At 33.7% G+C, this 22,762-nt stretch overlaps 1 long non-coding RNA gene across 1 annotated transcript; it reads right to left on the reverse strand.

Annotated features, from left to right (window-relative positions):
* Positions 1-4,497: 4,497 nt before the first annotated feature.
* On the reverse strand, positions 4,498-22,526 carry LOC127467206 (uncharacterized). Its single transcript, XR_007903005.1, has 4 exons — positions 22,466-22,526; positions 18,165-18,286; positions 11,766-11,827; positions 4,498-4,546 (listed from the first exon to the last, which is right to left on the reverse strand). It is a non-coding gene; the product is annotated as an uncharacterized LOC127467206 (long non-coding RNA).
* Positions 22,527-22,762: the final 236 nt, after the last annotated feature.

Consider the following 22,762-nt stretch of genomic DNA (forward strand, 5'->3'; position numbering starts at 1 on the left):
AAGATGAAACTTTTTTTCAAGGTCTGTAGTAATATGAGAAGGGGTAATGGCTTTAAACTGAAAGAGGGTTGATTTAGAATAGATTTCCAAGAAGAAGTTGAGGATGGCCTACCCCTCCTCAAGGTGAGATTGAATGGCGTTTTGATCAATGTCATCTGTTGGAAGGTGTTTGTGTCCATTGCAGGTGGTATGGACTAGATGATCTTTAAAAGTCTGTTCCAACCCAAACCATTCAATGATGTTCTGTATTTGTTTCTTTGTACTGGTATACATATTATAAACATTCTTGCATTTTACTTGAGTGAAGAAATAGAAAATATTATTAAAGAAATTATAAATTTTGTAACATTATGTGCATTTTAATAGACTATCAATTGTTATAGTACTGTTATAAAATGGAGAAAAGTAAATATTTCTGAATATGATTCAAACTGCCTCATTTGCTATGCTTTATTTAATGTGCCATGTTTTGTCTAAAACTGACTTTTGCCTAAGGAGGAAGTAGTGCTCCATGAGAAAAATTGTTTGGTTAATTTTTTTTGAGGTTTGGTATTTTGTTTATTTTCTTTCCATTAGATAATAAGCAATATGCTAGCGCTTTCTGAAAGCTAAAGGAATAAAATATGAAATACTCTATCATACCCTTTAATACTATTTATAGTAAATATTTTATCAAAGTTTTGTGGACAGAAATTACAGATTGAGGAATGTAATTAATTTTGCCAAAGTCATCTTAAAGATGTTTATATCTGAGCTAGTTATTCATATTATCTGACAGTGAAGTGGAGAAAATAGAGGACATGTGAAAATGTCTAATAGAAATCAGTAACTCTGCAAAACTATACTAAAGTCTACGCATATAATAGAATATATAACTCATAATACCGCTCTATGCACTTGACTCAGGCTAGATCTCTAACTTATAAGCATATGTTGGTAGACAAGGTGACCCTTAGCCCTGGAAAGCTCCACAAGGACAACAGAAGAAACCATTGCATTTCGTACAGTTCATACATTCCTTCTAATAGCTTTTGAAACTAATGAGTGACTTTGTGTTGACTGATAGGAATCACAAGAAATCTCATCCCTGAAAAATCCATAAAGGAAAAGATAATGAACACATAATGAAAAAAATGTGAGCACTTTGAACTGCAACATCATGCATTATATGCTCCGGCAGATGGACCAAAACCATCATTAAAGGAAAAACAAAAACAACAACAACAAAAACAACAACAACAAAAAGGTAAAAAAAACCCCAAACCCCTACACATGTCTTGAAATCAGTTTTGGTCCATATTCTTTAATCATCAGATTTAATTGAAATTGTAATAAAAGCAGGTGATGAGCAAAGCAAACAGTATTTACACTTGTTAGTACTTAAATCACTTTTAAAACTGCAACAGTATGAAAAAATCATTGAAACATTCATCAAAAGCAGAATTCCATTTCCCTATCAATAGAAGGTACATAGATATGTGCCTTTTAAAAGATAATAATTTTTAATTTCATGTGTTTATTTCCCACCCCCTGACCTCCTTGGCAAATACCAAATTTTGAGTATGCTATGTTATACACAGAAAAGTATTGCTTTGAAGAATCTATGGAAAGATTAATTTTTCTGTGTGTGAAACTTAGGTTTCACCAAGTCAGATTTCATTCTATGTTACTGAATATGTATTTATGTACCATGTGACACTAATCACCACTGCAGTCAACAGCAGCAGTGTTTTTTGTATTACTCTCAGCAGGGGGGTCATTCTATGCACTGAAAGAAATGTCTTAATCCTAAACAGTTTTATGTTAACTTTATGACTAATATGCAGTTCTATCTCATTTATTACGGAATTTTCACTGGCATTTGGGTGATGGATGCTGCCTATGCCTCATGTCCTCGATAAAATTTAAACTTCTTATTCCTGTAGCTCCTGAATGATGAAGGTCAAATTCTGTAATTCTGTAGTAAGTCATGTAAAATTTTGTCAAAGGTCAGCCTGAGGTGGAAAGCAGAGCCTGGGGTTAAACCAAAATATCTCAAAGTTTCTCTTAGAAAACACATGTTTAATGTCATAAATAAAGATGAAAAAAGATTCCATTAACTACAAGTTCATTCATATTGAAACATGTGTCAAAGATAAAACTGCTGGATTATTATATTTTCAGTTAAATTGAAGTTTTTTAGTGTGGTGAAGTTGATCAAGTTTAATTCCGATAAGACAGAAGGAGAATGATTTTTGGAAAAAAATACAAAACAACCCATACCCAAAAAAAGTCAGTCTGGTTATAAAGTTCTTTCTCTGGTGGAAAGCTTTAAGATACCATAATATAAGAATTAGATGTTTCTGATTGTTTGAGACAAAAAATGAGATAAAATTTAACAGTGCAGTGGCATACTTATGCCTTTGGAGAGTAATAGAAGAGCTGGAAATGAGAAAATAGCTGAGGAGGAGAGGCCAGGGTTATCTAACTACAGAAAATTGTCAGTTTAACACAAATATACAATAAAGATCCTACAATGTATCTGAAAATATATTTCTACTAGAAACAGTATGTTTAATGAAAAGTTAATGAGTTCTCATCTGGAGCATCAAGTCAATTCTGTTTTCACTGCTGTGTGCTCTTAAGCAGTTTTAGTTGCAGAAAAAGAATATTAATAGTATAAGCACCATCCAGGTTCTTCCTGGAGCCCATGGAAGTAGATGTCTGAGATCAATAAATCATAAAATTTTAATCATAAAAGTAACCAACCGGCCTAGTTTAGATACCTAATATTCACTGGCTAAATGTATATGAGAGAAATCTCTGATCATAATTAAGATAGATTAATTCAAACAGTTGCAAAAAAAAAAATTCAATAAAATGACGTGGAGGACTAACAGTCTTCTAATGAAAAAAAACTCAAACACATTAAAGTATAATTTTGTAAGACCCATCAAAATAAATATAAAAATTAATCATAGTTCTCATTATCGACGCATCACCTAGGAGATGATCTGCTCCTAGAACTCTTTTATTTTTTTAATAGGTAATCATAGGAAAAAATAAAATCATAAATGAAAGAAAATGCAGGGAGAAAAAAAACCCAAACCAACCAACAGACCAAGAAAAAAAAATAAAATTCCCAACACAATGTTTTTATCAATCTGAATATTAGAAGCTGTATAACCAAAATCTGGTAGTTTGGGCCCCTTGTACAATTACTTTTCATCTACACTAATTGTCATATTTCTGTGATTTCATCACTTTGAGTTCTAGAATTCTTTTTTAGATGTAACAAAAGAGTGAGACTTCAAGCATATTATTTTCTGGTGAAGAAAACTGGTTCCTTGGAGAAGGTATTTTCGACACTCTACCCAGAAAGATGAGCTAGGAACTCATTGCTCCTGGCCAGCTGTTAAGGAAGGCTTGTATGGAATGTCTGATTTCAGCAAGTCAGTACCTTGCAGTAGGATACATCTCAAAAAGATCAATTTATCAAGGTTAGCTATGCTACCAATGTTTCATGATAGCAAAAGTCCTCCAACCTTTTTTGTAGGTGTCTGCACAGCTTGTGCATTTAAACAAGACATGTTGGGACTTTTTTAAATCATCTCTTCAGCTTAAAATTTAAAAATCTGAGTGACATATAGATTTATGACAAAGATCTTCACATAAGATAGTGATGTAAAGAACCTTGAAATTATCTTTTTTTAGCCCAGAGGAGAAAATAAGTGCTATTAAAAATATTTCCTGAGATTAAGATATGTGTTTGGGTTTATGTACCTTCCTATATTTTTGCTAGACAAATGGCTGAATAAAAACACTGTAGTATAGTGAATTAATTTCTTTTTTTTTTCAGCTTGAGTGGATGATAAAAAAATTTATATTCACTAGGCAAGATAATTTTGAGTTTCAGCTAATGTTACAGACAAATCTGTTTTATATAAGAAATCAAAGAACAGACATCTAAGAAAAAACTGCTGAAATACTAACTTCTAAAAATGGACTTTGTAAGAACTAGCAGTTCTGCAAATAATTTTAATTTAAATAATTAAGGTAAGATTTTATTTGGAAAAAATATATTAATTAAGTATTTTTTCTTGAAAGTTTCTGTTGCAGTGATAAATGTCAACAGATATAAGTGAGAATATCTTCTTTTCTTATAAAAGTCTTTATGCTAACTACACTTACTTTATTTACAATTATGGAGGCAAAATGAGAATCACATCTACTTTCTCAGTAGATAATTACTTTTATTTCTTAGTTTCATTCTAAGGAGCAGGGATTTTTACATTCAGAAGCTTTGTGTCATGATTTTAGCAATTTGACACCAACTATGTTAAAGAAAGTAATTTTATACACACTTGAAATTTTACATTACTATGAACAGAAATAAAGGCAATGTTTGCATTTTTCTGTACTAAATAAAAACAAATGAATGTTATTAGTAAAAATTACTTCATATAAAATGAGACTTTAAAAAATGAAGTTACAAGATAATATTTTCTCTTAATTACACCCAATCTTGATTTAGTAGGTATAAAAGCATGTTTGGATCATCCAGCAACTGAAAAAAAAATTGAAGACATGGGTATAAGATATGTATATTAAATAATTGCATTGAGTAAAATTTTTAAGGGTTGAAAACTATATATATTGTAGCTATGCATATAGACTTTTTTTGTTACTGTTAAAAGAATCACTGGCAACTTACAAACTATGTTGAATTATAAGTGAAATAATTGCGTCTACAGAAAAAACAACAACCCTGCTAATAGATTTTAATTACTCAGTGGGGCATTGCAAAATACACAGAGTTTGAAGACTTTTTGCTATGTCTCATCTTAATGACCCTTTTATGATTTACTTTGACTCTCAGAGAAAAACAAAACAAACCAAAAAAAGAAAAAACCCACACCAGATTTTTTTTTTAATAAAGACATATTTTCATGCCATACTTTTTTTCTTGTTACACGAAAATTTGGAAATTCTGTGTAGAATCAAAATTCAGAAAGGAAATAAAAAACACCTTGGTTTTCTTGATTTGCCTTGACTTATTTTTCAAAGCTTTGTTATTGAAAATGTCTCTAGGTACCCAGATTCATCCTGAATTTTTGTCTTGCATTCACTTTTTAAAGGCAGAATAGTCATCACTGGAATCTTGGAGAAACAAGGCAACCCTGCCAAAACTTGATGTTTGACTCAACATTTTAAGAGTACAATAAAAAATTGTGCTGTTTGTAAAACCATTAATATCTTGTTTTCTGCTACAGGAATCATGACAGGTTGTCACAGAGAGAAGAACAGAATTCATTCATTGAATGAATGAGATCAGTTCCATGCAATTTCTTGTTATGCCCCTCTCTTGAACAGAAAATAGATGGGATGTTGGAGAAGCAAGTGAAAATATGGATACAGTCCCTTAGCTCTGCATACAGCAGGATTTGGAAAGGAGATGTATTTGAAAGAGGCTCAAGATAGTCAAGGAGAAATATAGGAGAGAGAAATAACTAAATCTGTCATGGAAAAATGAAATCCAGTCAGGATTGAGAAGTAGACTGGGATGGGAACTTCAAATAAGGAAACAATGCAACCTTAATACTGTCTCATTCTGATATGGTATTAATTACAGACCTTTTTTTTTTCTACATTACCCCCTCCTCATTCAGGCCAAAGGACAGTGATTCAGGATACTGCAGCAATTCAATGATTTGTTTTATCCTCACCGTTCAGTGTGTGTCCCTTGGTGTTATTTACTGCATGCTATTGAAACCCCTCTCTGTATACAGAATTATTAATTTCCTCATAGACTCATTCCAACCTTCACTTCAGCTGATTCAGCCCTTAGCTGTATTCAGTCCCTGCCCATTAACTAAAATGTACCTACTGATTTACTCTTTTCCCAGCTCTCCCCCTCAAATCATTCTTCCAGCCCCACTAAATTGTTCACAGAGACTGGAGCTGCTGACTCCCAGAGCTGTAAAGGAGTGAGCCTTTTTATTTTATTAATGTTCAATAATGGGTTTATTAATGCTCAGTAGGTATTTCATTTCATTGGTTTATGTTTCCTCTTAAGAGCACACACTCTGTCCTCCTGAGCTGTTTTGTGTTTTGTGTTGGCTGGCTAGCAGAGAAGTTCATTTGTCCTGTGCCATTACTACCATCTGCCTTGTCAGGCCTTTCTTGAAAATGAAACTGTGTCTGAACAACTTTGCCCTTGGTTAAATAAATAAGCCATAACTGTAGCTGGAACATCATTATCTGAGTATGAGTCTGAAGGTCTTAGGATTTATTAGGGTGATGCAGCCATTACCATTGAAACTTGGCTTTATTGTATTCACCTTGCTGTGTAACAGCATCTGTGCAGCACTTGTGATGCTACTGGGAAAAGGCTCTACAACTGCAACTCTGTTCTAAGAAAATTCTTACTCTTCCACATAAACACCCCCTTAGTCTTCCTTGCTTTTTTTAATCTCCATCCTTGGATTCTTTGTTTTGCCTGTTTGAACTCCTTCCAGCTCACTGACTTCTAAGCAGAAAGCACTGAAAGATACCAAATGTGGTGTGTGCAAGTGACAACACAGATGGTATTTCTGAAAAGAGAAATTAGGGATGGAAAACTGTAACAACCATCTAGTACCAGAATTACTTATGAAAAGAGGAAACACATTCTCAACTAATTATGATAGTTTGTTTCAAGTCAGTTAATCTTTAAAATTATTAATATTTTATCTATATTGTCAAGTTTAATTGTAGGACTCAAAGACCTCAAGAAGGAACAACAAATACTAATAATTATAGCAATTCATTTCCATGCACCATATGCTGACCTAATACTGTACAACACAGATACAGTGAGATTCCTTGCCTTGACAGCAACACATTTCTAATTCTGTGCCTGAACTATTTTATTCACAATCTAGTCTCTACTTAACAACAAAAATAATTGACAAAGAATACTCTTTGAGCAAAATGAAGGTGGCATTATACATCCTTTGGGAATCATGTGTCTAGGTAAATACCAAACTCTGAAAACTAGGGAGACCATAGTTCATGAATGGTAACTCAAGCTCACTTGTTGTCTTTGAGCAGTCACAATACATATATAATACTCATAGTCATTCAGCTCTTGCAAATGGTATCAACACTAGGGGTTTAAGTCACATTTACTCTTTAAGAGTCCTTACACCTTCATTTTGCTAGGCAGATGTTGTGTTGAGGTAAGCAACATTTTATACCAAGCAGGAGGAGCAGACTTTAGGCATGGATTTGAACACTGAATCCCGCACCACACAAAACCAAAAACAAACAAGAGAAAAAAACCCTAACAAAAAAAAAGGAACAATAAAACCAAACCAAACCAAAAAAGACCCAAACAAAACCAGTCAAACAACAATAACAAAACACTAACCACAAGTAAATTGTTAATATTTTTAACAAATTTTATGATTTACTTAAGTTTCTTTGGGGATTTTTTGGATCAATTCCATGAAACAGATTTTCACCATTATGTCAAAACTTTAGTGCCTTATCAGAAGCTCTTGATAATACTTAGAATGCTTAACAGAAATTTTATACACCTGCATAATCAAGAAAAGTAAAAAGCAAGAAAACATAAACACAGTCAGTGGAATAGGACCTTAGATCATTCATAGAAAACTTCCTTTTATAGGGTTTGAAAATACTGCATCCATATGGGGATATGACTCACTTGTGAATCATAAGCTTTCTTGAATGACAGAAAGCATCATACAGCTGTGCTAAATACATCTCTAGATGTTTAAATCTTTTCAGTTTTAAACATTTAACCAAATCTCTTTTAAATAAAATCATATTTAAAATAGACATTTTTCTCTCAGTATTCCTGCTTATCTAATTTAATAAAATTGTGTAACTTGTTCAAGCTATTTTTTCTCCTTTATTATTTTTCAGAATCAAATATTCTTTGATTTTCCTTTTCCACAGACATTTGTATTTCTGAATATACAGTTAACATTATGACTATCTTTTCTTCTTTACCTCATCTTCCATTTGCCTTTTAGAATTTTCTTCCTAGTCAGAGGTAGGTGTGTTTTATAATAGGTTGCTACTGTCTTTACCACTTGTTTGCTCCAACGTAATTTTTGTCAAACTGAAAACATGTTATATTCTTTGCAACCTTAAGATATCACTGTATTTTACATCTTTTTCCATTTCAATTTTTTTTTATCATTACTGAATGCTTTGTCATACTGTCTGTATTGAATTTCTTTTGGTCAATGATACTCGCTTTCTTCCCAGAAGAAAATTCTATACTTTATGCTTTAATCAAATTACTCTGTCCAAAGTAATTTTTTGTTTAGTGATTACTTTCTAATTTCAAGTACCTCATCCTTTCTTTTCCTGGCTAGCTGCCTTCAACCTTGTTAAACATACTCTGTTTGAAATAATTGCCCTTTCTGGTTTCCATTACTGTGTTCCGTTTCTTCCACTTTCTAACTGTTCTTTAAACTTGTTCTTCGGCAGATATTTTTCTTTCTCTCCATCAATTAAAGAATTATCTCTCTCTTATCCCATGAAAGTGTCTTTCACATTAATGCATGTATTTATGCTTCAAGAGAAAGTTAGTATTGTTTAAACAGAGATCATAATCTCTGTCTCTCTCTACTCCTACCAGTTTAATGTTTTATGTAGTTCTGCTGATGTACTCTCCTCTGATGCTCAGGTTGTTGACAGTGATTGTAAACAGAATCAGGTCCAATATTAATGCCTAAAGGATATCCTCATTTCAGATACTGAAATGAGACTGATCCCTTTCCCTATTTTCTCCTTGTTTCCACTCTTGGAGATGAGTGTGACATTTTCATTCTTGAAGACATCAGGATACTTTTATCTTTCAAAGACAACAAAGAGTAGTTTTGTAATGATGTCAGCAAAGTCCTTCAGAACTCATGGTTTCATCCCATCTGACGCATGTCAGGGCAAAATGTGTCATTTAGATGTCCAACTAATTTGAAATTCCAACATTTATACTTGTGTTGCTTTATTGCCAGCTATTTGTATTAAACACACAGTACTTTACCATATTTTTTCTTTCATTTTCTTCCCTTTTTTCCCCTTTTTTTCCCCCTTTTTTAAATTATCTGGCAGTTTTTATTTATTTATGATTGACAATTAAAAGATAACTGAGCAATTAAATCTTCTTTTCTGCTACTGTTACACTTGACTTCTAAACAAGAACATGTTTTATGTTCTAGGTCATACAATATAACTTATAAGAAACAGCATGTGATTTTCACATAGCTGACCCTACTGTTTTTCTGTATTCCATGTTTTGCTTTTCTACTGTGCTGTTACTACAGTGATTACTTGTTATAACACTTTTTTATATTAATCTTGTTACTATTTGTGGTGAAAACCAAAAATATATGAGTTGTCAGTAGCTTGCATTCTCAGTAGTAATTTAGGCTTGAGTTCTGTCTATTCACACGCATGTGGATTTGGCATTTATTATTGTACTAAGCTCTTTATAACAGAATATTTTAAAAAATTACATTATAGCATTTTCCCTTATGTAAGTAGGTCAAATAGTACATAAGAATAGGAATATGTCTTACTGAATCCTGAAAATATCATGAAATAATAGAACAGAAATCCATTCTTGGTCTATTTATCTAACATTACCTTCTGTAATGTTCAAGGTCACAGTGGCAGAAGAACTAGATTTCTAGAATACTTCTAGTTAATTGGACAAAAATATCTTACTGCAATAAAAACTTTTGAAAGCAAAAGTAGTGTTCCCTTGAAATGGGGAAGTTACATTGCAAGTAGAGATTTAGTATAGGTATATTATCACTAATGGGATGACTTTTATCTTATATAAAGTGCAGACATGGTTTTTGGCAAAAATTAACTTTTATTTAGCATCAATCCTGTTATTACCTTAGGGGGGGTATTTTTTTAGGTTTTTTTCTTCTTGTTTTAATGTTATCAAAGTCATATTTATTAATTTTTAATCTTCACATATAAACATTCCAAAGGAATGTGAAATGTCTGCACTTATTTTCATTTGCTTTGTGACTACTTGTACAAGAAAAATAGTTTCATTTAACTTACAAATTTTTCAGAACTGAATGTGAGCAGTGATTCTGATACAGAATAGGTTTAAGTTCTTAGTATAAAAAGGAGTAAGACTAAAGGTCCATCTAGCCTATCATTTTGTTTTTTGACATGGCAACCAAAACCAAGTATCTAGGTAACATAAGGAGAAGAGGGCAAGGATATATGACACTTTCATATATGTATGTTAGACTCCATCCATTTCCAGATGGCATTTTCGTGTAACTATCAATAAGCCCAACATGTTGCTACTGTGTAGTAACTTAAAGTTAATATTTTTTAAACAAATATGAAGGTTAAATATGAAATTGGGAATCCCTCTTCCCACGTGTTTCATTTTACATTACATGTTGAAATAATTTCACTTACCATGAAATCTAAAATAACCTTGCCAGCAAATGCAGTCTTAGCATTAGCAGTGTATGTATCTTCATTCTGCTCTTGAATCATACTTCAAAGAAGGAGTATCAAGTGGTATACAGTACTATGCCTATTTATTTGTTGACATCTCTGCCTGTAAAAACATTGCATGTCACGAGAATGAACATTAGATTTAATCATGCTTTTTTTGGTTTTGTTTTCATATGGACTTCTGTATAGCAAGCACAGTGAGCACAGAATTGAGGCAGACTTGGGTTTTTTACATAAAATATTAGGCAACATGGTCCTGACACTATGGTTTCCAGGACACTAACACACTGAGCATGTTTTATTTCCACTGTGATGAAATATGAAAAATAAAGGTATTAGGAGCAAAGAAGCTGTCCTTTTAAATAGGATTAACCATGAAAACTCATCTTTCTCTCAATTCCTACACAACGAAACTGAAGCAGTCAAAATGAAAACACTGTATTGGCAATGTAAAGTGTATTCCAATCTTTTCTACAGATCACAAAAATAACTTGAATTAAGATATTTGGTACTCTAGACCTCTTGCCTTTTATTATTTGTCTTTCTTGAGTTTATGTTTCATTTGTTTTTGGTGTGGTTTTTTTCCTTTTTATTTTAATATTTGTATTGCAAGGCCTTCAGGAGAGGTCAGTCCCTCAGCAGGTAGTTCCTTTATTCTGATGTTAGCCATCTAAAGGTTAGCTGTCTAGTGCGGTGTTCAACTCTAATGAAGAATGAAAGGGAGAGAGGGAGAGAGGTGCCTCTACTGAATAGAGTTAAATCTAGGTGACTAAACTTTAAATGGCTGAAATTAGATCTGGTGAATTCCATCCTGAAGAGTTTAATGTAGTGCCTGACACATTTTAATATTTATAGATGACTCAAATGTCCTGAGATACAGTTAATAAGAATGGAATAGTAAAATCTGGGCTGCTTATGACAAGAACCATAGGATTCTAACGCTCTTTTTTCTATGCTTGATTTTACATTTTGATAGCAGACACAAGTTTGTCCACAATCCCTTGTTGATAAGGTGTTTAGTGTTTCTTGATATGTCCTCATTTGTATAAGAACAGAGAATTAGGCAACTAAAGATTCCATTATACACTTCATTAGACTAGTTCCTATTATTATGGCTTCATTCCAGCTTGGGGGAATAGGTTTTTGTCTACCTATATTTCCTGGGGTTTCAATTGGATGTGCTATATTTCCAGACTTTCTGCCTCAATTTCTTATGTGTGTTCTTCAGTCCTTGCTGCGTTTCAGTGGTAGGTGAAGTGAGCATTAGCAACACTTACCACTCTCACAGGCTGAATGAACAAGTCCTATACAACACCTAGAGTTCCAGTGATGAGAGAGCCTACAAAAGTGAAGAGAAGAAAGATATCATTAACTCATCCTTAATCTTTGTCGGCGTTCACTTAGTCAAAGTATGTGGTGTTTTCTTTGTAGTGAAGCACTATGACATTGTAAAGGATCAATAAAGTAAGTAAGTAAAAAAAAATTATATAAAGACAATTTAAACAACCTTGGATACAATATAAAAGAAATGCAACACTGTGGAGTTCTTTAAAAGATCATGGAATAAACCATGACTACCAGTGGGGTCTATAATGGCTGCATCCAACTTACTCCAAATTTTGGGGAACCGATGACAACAGGGTGGTCAAGGGCTGTCTGGAAACAGTGACCCAGACCTCTTGATGGTATGCAAATATGACTATAAGTCATTCATTACTCTATAAATAGTGGACAGCTGAGGGCCTGTTGAGCTGTCCTGCACAGCCGTGAGCTGCATACCAGGATCTCCTCTTGAGTAGGGATGCCTCTCAAGGTTACTCCTCTAGGTTGAGGGATTCCTTGTCACAACAGATTCCCACTAAGTGATTAACTTAGTGATAAACTTTGAAATCTTAGTTAAGTTATATACAGAATTGATTGTGCACATATAATCTTTGACGCCATGACCACTTCTCTGAGAAGCCTGTTCCAGTGCTTGACCACCCTCTGAGGGAAAAACCTTCTTCTAATATCCAACCTAAACTTCCCCTGACACAACTTCAGGCCATTCCCCCATGTCCTGTCAGTGGTCAAAATAGAGAAGAGATCAGTACCTGCACCTCCCCTTCCCCTCACAAGGAAGTTGTAGACTACAATGGATTTCCCCTCAGTCTCCTCCAGGCTGAACAAACCAAAAGACCTCAGTTGTTCCTCATACGGCTTCCCCTCAAGGCCCTTCACCATCTTGTTGCCCTCCTTTGGACTTGAATAATGGTAGAATCTAAGGCCAGGGGGACTATTAAATGGTTTAGTCTGATCATGAGATGATACAGGTCACATATTAACAACAATATTTGTTTAGGTTCTAAATTTCTAACTTGTGTGACAGTAAACCACAGGAGCCATAGGCTCTATTTACTTCTAAAGGGTAAATGATTTGTTGCTTTGGACTGCTGTAATAAATACTGTTAAATTTCTATTGGAATATTAACATGAGAACACTAGCACATGCACACTGGTGCACCTTCGCCCTCTACTTGGATGCTAAGCGTTATCTAAACTGAAGAAAATGTTCTACGGTATCCTACAATCTTTTATTTCCCTTTTTAAAACCTCAGTGTCTTTCCTGTGCCAGTAGTTAAAGATTCAAGATATCTGTAGCCTGAACCTTGTACACCATATCCAAGCTGCCAGATACAGAAAAGCTTTTGAGCTCATACTGTCCTCTCCGGCCATGTCCTGATCCCACATTCTCAAGCAGATGCACATTAGTGCTTTCATCATCAATTTTCTTTCCCTCTGGTATCCCACAGTTATATCTCTTTCTGATTTATCAGGAATCACAGAATAGGAAATTGGAGAAACAGCCACTCTCTCACTGCAAAAATTAGGAAAAAATAGTTTCTTTTTTTTGTATGTGTGTGTATGTATGACATTTCTAGTGCCATAGGGAGTTACATTATCTGAAAAGATACTGAATCCTCTGAAACTGTTCTGAGAACACTGAACAAAGACTTAGTTAAAAAGAAAAATAAATCCCAGTAGTACAAGAATGACATTTAGCTTAATTTACTTTAATACCATCATTCAAAGAAAAATAACAAAAAATATGAAACTGAATAATCTTATAACTACATTCTGTAAAGTATTTTGTCTGCATAAATTACTTTTGAAATCTGGGTTTCAAATGAGATGCTAACCACATTGTGTCTATGAGTGTTCCTGAACCATTCTATCAAAAGAGCTTATTTCATATAGAGGTGATGTTTTAGGGTTTACAGCACAGGACTCAGTGATTTTCTCAAGATTCTCTCTGTACTAAATGCACTATAGGTGATGCTTACAACTTTAATCTCTCAGAGAAAGCCTTACAGTCAACCACACATGGTAAATTTCTCTGTGTGAGTCTTATCCTCTGGGCCCAAAACCTTCAAGCTAGAGCATGACCTACAGTAAAGTATTGCCTGCCTTAGCTTCGTCCTTTTGTCCAGGCACAGATGAATGAGATATGACTAAAATAGGTAATTTTAAGCTGGAAAATCTTCTGTGAATGAGCTATGAGGGAACCCAGGTGACTGCATCACAAAGTTCTAAAGTTATATGAAATAAATCTCACACAGGCTATCCATGAACTGCAATCAACTGGTTTAGATCCTTTTTGCAGCTCCCTTCACAGATACTAAGTTAACCAAAAGAATCCTGTCCCAGAATGCTGGCATGATGAGATATAATTTAAAATGACTTGTAAAAAGTGAAGACAATTGATATTGTGTTTTTACAAGTGCTCCCAAGCTTCTTTTAAATTTTTTAAGTAGCTTGAGAAGATAGCAAAACAACAAATCATTAGTGTACATAGCCCAGTGCCTCAATTTCCCCTACATCACTGTACATATTCAAAGATGAGAGGAATTCAGGAATTACTCCACTTTTCTTCTCTCATTTATCTATGGCTTCATTTCTGAATTTTAAAACCTCTTCGTTATTGCTTTTTTCTCTTTCTTCTTCACCTGGTTCTTAAGTTGTACAGTTCCTTAAAGGATGATAGCTGGATTCCTACTTCATCTCTCTCACTTATACTTCCTTTATCTAGCCAGTGCAAGAACACTCTGACACAAGATGAATAACTATTAATTTCCAGTATATTAATCCTAAATGTAAGTTAAGCATACTGTCGTGCAAAGTGCCTTAAGAAGTATTGCTCCTCTCATAACTTTACAGTTATGAGTATGGGAGAACCTGGTGGAAACTTAGACTCTAACTGGCTAGATAGTGCCTTTCCTGAGCAAACAAAGAAGTCTCTTTTATAGACTCTGTTGAAACTTTGTCAACATTTGTTTCCTTCTTTTTCTGGGAATATTTTATTCTTTGAAATCACAGTCCTACCTGCCTTTTTTCCAAAGTGATGTTGAGGTAAAATGTCTTCTTTTAGGGTGCAGCTAATATTTTAAATTTCTGATAGTAGTTATCAAATAACACCATAATACATATGAATACTAATAAGGCCTTTTGATTTTCGTACCACAAGTGACATGGAGAAACATAGACATATTTATAAGAATACAGACATTTCACACACATACCCTGCAAACCAAACAACTAAAATATACAGATTGCATATGTTTACTTTCTGAAAATTATTTGAATGGGCACCTCTCATTTCTTCTGTGCAGATTCCTGAAAAAAACCCCAAACAGTGAAAACGTAAGGTACAGACATCAAATCTCCCTCTTTTGTTTCATCACAGTCTCTGTCATTTGTGGACTATGCCAGAAACTAGGTCAACAAAAAAATTACATCATATCCTCTTTTACTGTCTTTAGATTCTTTTCGAGTTCTCTCATGAACAATTTTAGAAAATCTGTTTCAAACTTTCCCATGTGATTGCATGGCTCCTGTGTTGGTCATTTTTTGTTGTTTTTCTTTCTAGTTGATCATAGTAAGGAAAATATCAGGAACTACTTTTCTTTTTAGTGAAGAAGAGACTAGAGACATAAAAATTTTATTAATAAGAAGGATTGTATGTCATTAGTCTCTTCATCAGAAGTTCCTGGTATTTTCCTTATCATGTGTTTCTGCAAGACTTAAAAGTACCATCAACTCTGGAAAATGCTTTGTATTACTGTTTTTCTCAGCTCATATAAAAACAATATAGTACTGAGTCTGTGAATATGCTGAACCTCAGATTTCGTTACAGTACCATCTAGAAATATTTTCTAAGACAAATATGGATAATATACAATTAACTTCATACTCTTTAATACATCTTAAATAATTTTTCTATGAAGAGATAATTCAAATTTGATCTAGCACAGAATTTGTTCTTCAAAAATGAGCAAATTTTTTGGTTACAGAATCACAAAATGAAATAACAAAAAATGAATAAAATGAACGCATGAACAAAAATTGTATAACAAAAGTAATGATTAGTAAAGGAAATGATTAGTAAAGGTAATGATTAAAAAGGTAATGATAATACTGCTAGGAGAAAAATAGATTGGAGTTTTTAATGAATTGTAGGAATAGGTTCTTTCATGATAAGAAAAATACACATAAGAATAGACTGTGCAATTTCAGATAACAAGAATGCTTCTTACATTAAAAAGAAGATTCATTTGGGGATTTATTTAAAACAAATAAGATCGATAAGCAAATACCAAATGGTCTAATAATTTTAAAAATTACATAAGGAATTGTTTCCAAAAGGTCAGCCAAAAGAAGTTGCCATTTTATCATACTCAAGTGGTATGCCTTCCTGCTTTGAAATCAGAGACAAAATCAAGTACTTTAGATGGAAACAAAATTTTGTTCTCATTTTGACTATATTAAAACACAGAACAATAATTACTTTCACTTTCTGTTTAATTTTTGTTCATTTTCTCAGGTAGCCCTATATGAATAAAATTTCACAGTGAACATACAAGTTTCTTCTTTTTTCAATACAGTGAAGTATATTTCAGGAATACATTAGAGAAGGACCCAAGTGTTTAAGAATAATTTGAAAGTTGATAACTTGAGATAAACTGATTTGAAATCTATTGAAATTATTTGCTTTCTACTTCTGTCTGCTCTAACATATTTGATATAGGCAGTTAGTATCTGTTTCTATTGCTCTCATTATCTGAACCTGGTCAGAGTCTAATGAGTACGTTGCTAAGGCAATAAACAGGAAAATAAGTTAAATGCCCAGCCAGTCAAAAAACTGAATACTGTAAAGATCAATGTAGAGGTACACTGTTATAATTCATAGAACATATGAGGCAATAAAATTATTGTAAATGAGTTGTGAGACAACTATTATAACTGTGAGAAAGCAGCACACTGTAGTTCTGCATGACTGCAATGAGAATGAGAAATAATATTAAGTTTAAACAACTCTGGATCCATGTAGATCCAGATTTGTAACGCAAATCTGTTCATTCGGACAAAGGTAATACAGGACATCGTATCTTTTGTTCAGAGGAAGAAGAATGCCCCACTAGCATTTTAGACTTTCAGTCCCACTGGAGTTGGTATAGTCTGTTGAATCTAACTGAATAAATTCTCTATGCAGTCAATGAACAGGCAGGGGTGAATAAATCAATCCACATAATTTTGATGCTTTACCTTTCCACTTAATGTATCTTTTCTTTCAAGGCCTTCAAAGGATGCTGTTTGTATTTGTTTTCTACTTTTTCCTCTTAGAGTACAAAGGATCACAGGAAATCACAGAATTATAGAGTTGTAGAATGACTTTGGTTAGAAGGGACCTTAAAGATCAGTTGATTCCAGCCCCTCTGCCATGGGCTGGGATACCATCCACTAGATCAGGTTGCTCAGGATCCCATCCAACCTGGCCTTAAACACTTCCAGAAATCCACTTCTCTGGGCAATCTGTTCAGTGCCACACTACCCAATGAGTGAAGAATTTCTTCCTAATATCTAATGTAAATCTTCACTCTTAGTTTAAAATCATTCCCTCTTGTCTTATCAGTATCTGCCTGTGTATAAAGTTGTTCTCCCTCTTTTTTTTCTCCCTTTTTTTTACTCTCTAGGTACTGGAAGGCTGCTATAAGATCAATCCCAGTTCTCTTATATGTAAGCACCCACTTAGGATCTTGGTCCTTGTAGGAGACAGGCACAGACTGGAGAAGTATGACTGTTTTTACAAAATACTTGTAGAGTGAAAGCATCCACTCATGGAATAAGAATCTACCTTCTAATGTATGAGGTTGAGAAAGACACAGTTTAGTTTTCCTATCCTACAGGTATCTTCTCCATTAGATCCTGAATATCATAAGTAAAGATATTTCCGGTGCGCCCTGGGATGATAGAATTAGAGGTAGTTGGGAACAGAGAAACAAATAAATAACAAATTATGCCAGAGGATTTACCTAGAGGAGAGGAACACTTAAAATTCTAGATCCGTGTCTGCAAGTCTATTTTCTTATTTTTCAATGATGATCTTACAGAAATATACCTGGTTCAAAAGTTGCAAGAGTCTGAACTGCTGTATTGAGCAAAATACATCAAGTGTACCTTACGTGAGTGAAAGAAAAATGCTTTATATATATGGAGACGAGAAGTTAACATGGGTCAAATATAAAATCTGAATGGTTTTACCAGTTCATTTAAAATTACATTAACACCTGTAGTTCAAATTTTCTGCCTGTTGCAATTATTTCTCATTAATAATACAATTTCAATTATTATGCACAAACTTGTTAATGTCTGCCCTTTCCTGTGGTGTTATGGTCACTCTTTCAAGTACTCTCAAGTGGAGGTCAAGGTCTGTCTTCCCCAGACGGGTGGTTACACTGACATCAGTGCCCTGAGTTTTTTGCTAGAAGAAGGACCTTGATGGTGAAAGTTATTGCCCCCTCCATTTTAGCTTGCCTTGGAGTTACTTCCCTTGTTTCAAATTGTCTGCTGCTGACATATGTTTCTTGTCGGTCCATGAGTTTAATTGTGCAATGATTACTGTTTTTTAAAGCTTTACCACACATGGCATATTTGTAGGGTAACAACAATTGCACACAGCTAAGGTATGGCTAAAATCAAGACAGGCATTTGTTACCATCTCATTAGATTACTTTTTGTCTTAAGAATAGACAGTCCAAAAAGGCTTGCTACATTCTGCAAGCTTGTGATAAAAAGCTTGTGTCTGTGACCAGTAACAACAGCAACACATGACCACAGATCTGCAGAAATCTGAGCAGACTCAACGACAGATTTCTCTACTGTATTTAAACAAAATTACCTCTGCAAAGATAACAGAGTCAGAATTTAAAACTTCTATATGGGATTTAAGTGCATGTAGCATTATTTAATTGACTTTGTACAATGTACGTTTTTTAGTGAAACTGTGCAATGACTAGGATGTAAAACTGCACGAGCTCACAAGTGTATAAGAGTAATTAGAATAATATGCTTAAAATTTATCAAGTCCCTCTGAATATATCCATAGTACAGAAGGAAACCTGCTTCTTGGCTAACACTTCAGATCAAACCTGATCTTTCCAATGAATCTTGATTACTCTCCTTCATTCAAAGGCGTTAGGAAACTTTATACCCATGTACAGGTTGTGTACTGACTTTGCTATAATGCCTCAGAATATAATGCTGTAGTACTTTTTAGATAGATATTAATTATTTTAATAATGATGAATCGTTATTTTAGGAGCCCTTCTTACAATGGTTCTCTTAAATTCACTTGTTGCTGCTGTCTAGTCCTTGAGAGAGAATTATCTCCACCTCCCTGGTCCCAGTTACTTTCACAGCTCCTCTGTGCACCCTTTTTTTTTTCCTAACAATAATCAGTTCTTCTCCCTAGTCTCTCCACCAGAAATTGTCCTCCAGAGTCATCAAGAACTACCTTCCCAGTACATGAAAACCCCCATTCTCTTTATTTGTGTGAATTGTATTTTCTATCTTAGATATATTAGCATCTTTGAACTTCATCCTGTACTCTGACACACATGAATGTATGTGTTTATATCAACATTTTCTGTGCATTTTTGATATAGATATCTATAATTTTGCTGCATATTGTTTTGACACAGAGCAGACATTGTATCATATTGACTTGCTTTTAAAAATAGCATTTTGACTTGAAAAGCCAAATGAGGATGGATCAGATTTTGAATACATTTTTCTAACTAGTTATGAACAATCCTTGCCCTTAGGGTTATTTATCTTAATCTTCATAGCTGAACCCTTTGCTGGTTTGTGTTGTTGGGGACAAATAATTTTATTCTCTGTTCAGAGTTTTGTCCAGTTAAATCATCATTGCATTGTTCTTCTAGTAAGTTCTTCTTCCCTTTTAATTTTAAGATTGGTCTTGCAAGGCTATATTATTGAGAAGATAATCAAATCCAGTTAACTTAATATTCACCCATGGAGACACTGAAACATAAAGAAAATTTTTTTAGGTTTTTTTCCAATGAACAAGACAGGCACAGGGTATTGAAAAGGAATGCCACTGACACTCCTAGTGAGACAAAAAATGATCTGTAATGTAAGAAAACAAATAAGCAAGAATTCTTTCTTTCCTACGTTCTTTTTGTTCCTATAATAACCTTGAGAGGCCATCAGATCTTCTTTAAATAGTTAGTTTAAAAATAATCATGTAGAGTAGTTTGAGTATTTTAAGTAAAAAATAGTCGTGGTTATATGCAATCACAGGTTTTGAATGTATCTTGGGTGTACTAAATTACATGATGAGATGATTCCTATTTCTTCAAAGCTAGAGAAAGCTTATCTGGGAAAAGGATATCAAAATACTTTTAGAATGAAAGTAAGAGTAAATTGCTAGTCCTGTAATAAAAATAGCAGCAGACACTGGAAAATATAAGGAGGATATCTGATCTATTATAATAGAGGGAAACAGACAAACAGTGGAAGAATGAGAGTTAGTCTTTCACCTAGGATAATAAACCAGCACCTTATAGATTAAATCAATGTTATTATTGTTGCTTTATAAGAGGGATTTTTTTTTTTTATTGAATCAAACTTTAACTTCTGGTTAAGTCAAAGTTTTATATCCTGGATAAAAAAGGACAATCCTCCCCTCACCCTCAAGCCAAGACTCCCTCCCCAGAAAAGCCTTACCTGGAGCAAAATTTTTGCAGATAATATGAATTTTGCACTTCCCATCTGCTTTTGACAAATAAAATTGTTTCTTTTTTTTTTTTTTTGATGGACTGTATGAGTCGTCAGAGAAAACATTTACTTATAAACTGTTCAAAATAACTCATATTTGTTCATAATTAGATTACATCAAAGTACCAGCCCATCTGTATGAACACTCTAGTATTCAATGATACAGATTTGAAAGACTGCCTGGAAAATATTCTGGTACTGTGCCATGGTCACTGAGTTGTTTCCTTTTCTTTACTTCCAATTCATAACGTAGGATCATAGGTTCCTAGGGTAATTCAGACCGGAATGCAGATCATTTAGGTCAACTTCCTGTTGAAAGCAGGCTCAAGTATGTGGCCATACTAGGCTGATAACTATGTTTTCAAAAAAGGTTTAGAATACATCTGAGGATCGAGGCTACTAAACCTCTTACATGTGCCCAGAAATATGTTCCAAGAGGACTTGTTTGATGATTTTTCCAAGAAGTGAAGTGAAGCTGATTGGCCTGTAGTTCAAAGATTTCTATCAGTCTCCATGATTCATGTTAAGTGTTTGCCACAAATTGTGTTAATTGCCTCCTGGACTTTGGAGCACCCTTTCTGAAAAGCCTTTGTCGTTTCTACAATCCTCGCAGTAGAGATCTAAAGATATCTCTAGACTTCAGTGCTTTATTGAGTATTAAAAGTCTAAATCAAAATCCTTTTAAACATAAATAGCCTTTTAAAATTATGATTTTCTCTTTTGCTTAAAAGGGAGTAAGGGGAAGCTATGATCAGATTCTATATATCTCACCCAAGTAGCTCTAGTGTGGAAAGACTTCTTGCATTTTTACCTTAGCTAGACTCATCTGACCAGATGTTCCTCTGCTTTAAAGTGATTGTCTACATTAAAAAGAAGTTAGCTTACACCAACTTAGGAGGCAATGAAAGAAGATTAAAAAAAAAATGACACTTGACTTATAAAAAGAATAAAATAAAGAGTCCTTGCCCTTAACAAGCTAATCAATATATATGTATTCAGAAGCCTACACTATAATTTTGAAAGGAATAATATCACTCAGAAACCTTAGAATAGTTATCTTTTTTCCCTGAAGTGTTGTATCACATGTTTCAGAGCAAGATTAATGAATAAAAGGCAATAATTTAGTCAATGTTAGTGTCAGACCATTTCCAGAAAAATCTTTTTGACCTTAACTTTGGTTCAGATTTTCCAATGAATCATGAAGGTTAATAGATCTTTCAAATATTTTCTATTGTAAGAAGCTCTAACTGAAAACAGGAAAAATGCAAGATAATTATATATATTTTTTTAGAAAGCTGTGGGAAAGAAGGAATTTCAATATGAATTTACCATCAGTGTAAGACAGTTCTCTCTGTAATGGAAATGATGAGATAAATCATCTGGGTTAATAAAAAAGAAAAAAAAATCACTCTCATGGATATATATTATTTGCCTGGTGGAAACAGAAGGGATGGTGGACTGTTACTTAAAAGGTTAAATAAAAATAGAGTCTGAAAAAAATCTAATAAAGGTATCCTGTACATGTTAGTGAATAGTTTCCCCCTACTGATATATAAAATGAAATGTACATTTTTTATGGCTATTTTTCAAGGTAATGTTCATATCTTTTTTTATTTATTTATTTTTCAAATTATTCCATCTGTTTCAAAAACAGAGATTTTGGGATGCAAATAATCCTTGTTCACAGTGACATTAAAATGAGATTACCAACATCTATCAACCAAGTAGTGTGACCCTGTGAGGCCAGATTGACAGTTTTGTTTTACACAGGTAAAAACAAGAACAACATTTTAAACTCTGACCAATTTTTCTTTTCCAGCCATGATTTCAGTCAAGGAAGCAAAGGCAATGTGATTATTACCTATTGTGGCTCTACTCAGTAAAGAGTGCACACAAACAAAATGGGCTCACTTACCCAGTTTAAAAAGTTGACAAGATGAGATGTGAGTTCATAGCTTCATAGAATGTCCTGATTAGGAAGAGATCCAGAAGGATCTTTGAGTCCAACTCCTGACTCCACACAGGGCAAAATAGAAGTTAAATCATGTTTCTAAAGTGTTTCTTGAACACTGACAGTGTTCGGGCCATGATCAGTTCCCCAGGGAGCTTGTACTGGTACTTGACAGTCCCTTACTGTAGAAGTTTTTTCTAATATCTA

The sequence above is a fragment of the Manacus candei genome, unplaced genomic scaffold (assembly GCF_025592945.1).
Source record: "Manacus candei isolate 608988 ecotype Guabito, Panama unplaced genomic scaffold, ASM2559294v1 h1tg000014l, whole genome shotgun sequence".
Taxonomy (NCBI): Eukaryota; Metazoa; Chordata; class Aves; order Passeriformes; family Pipridae; genus Manacus; species Manacus candei.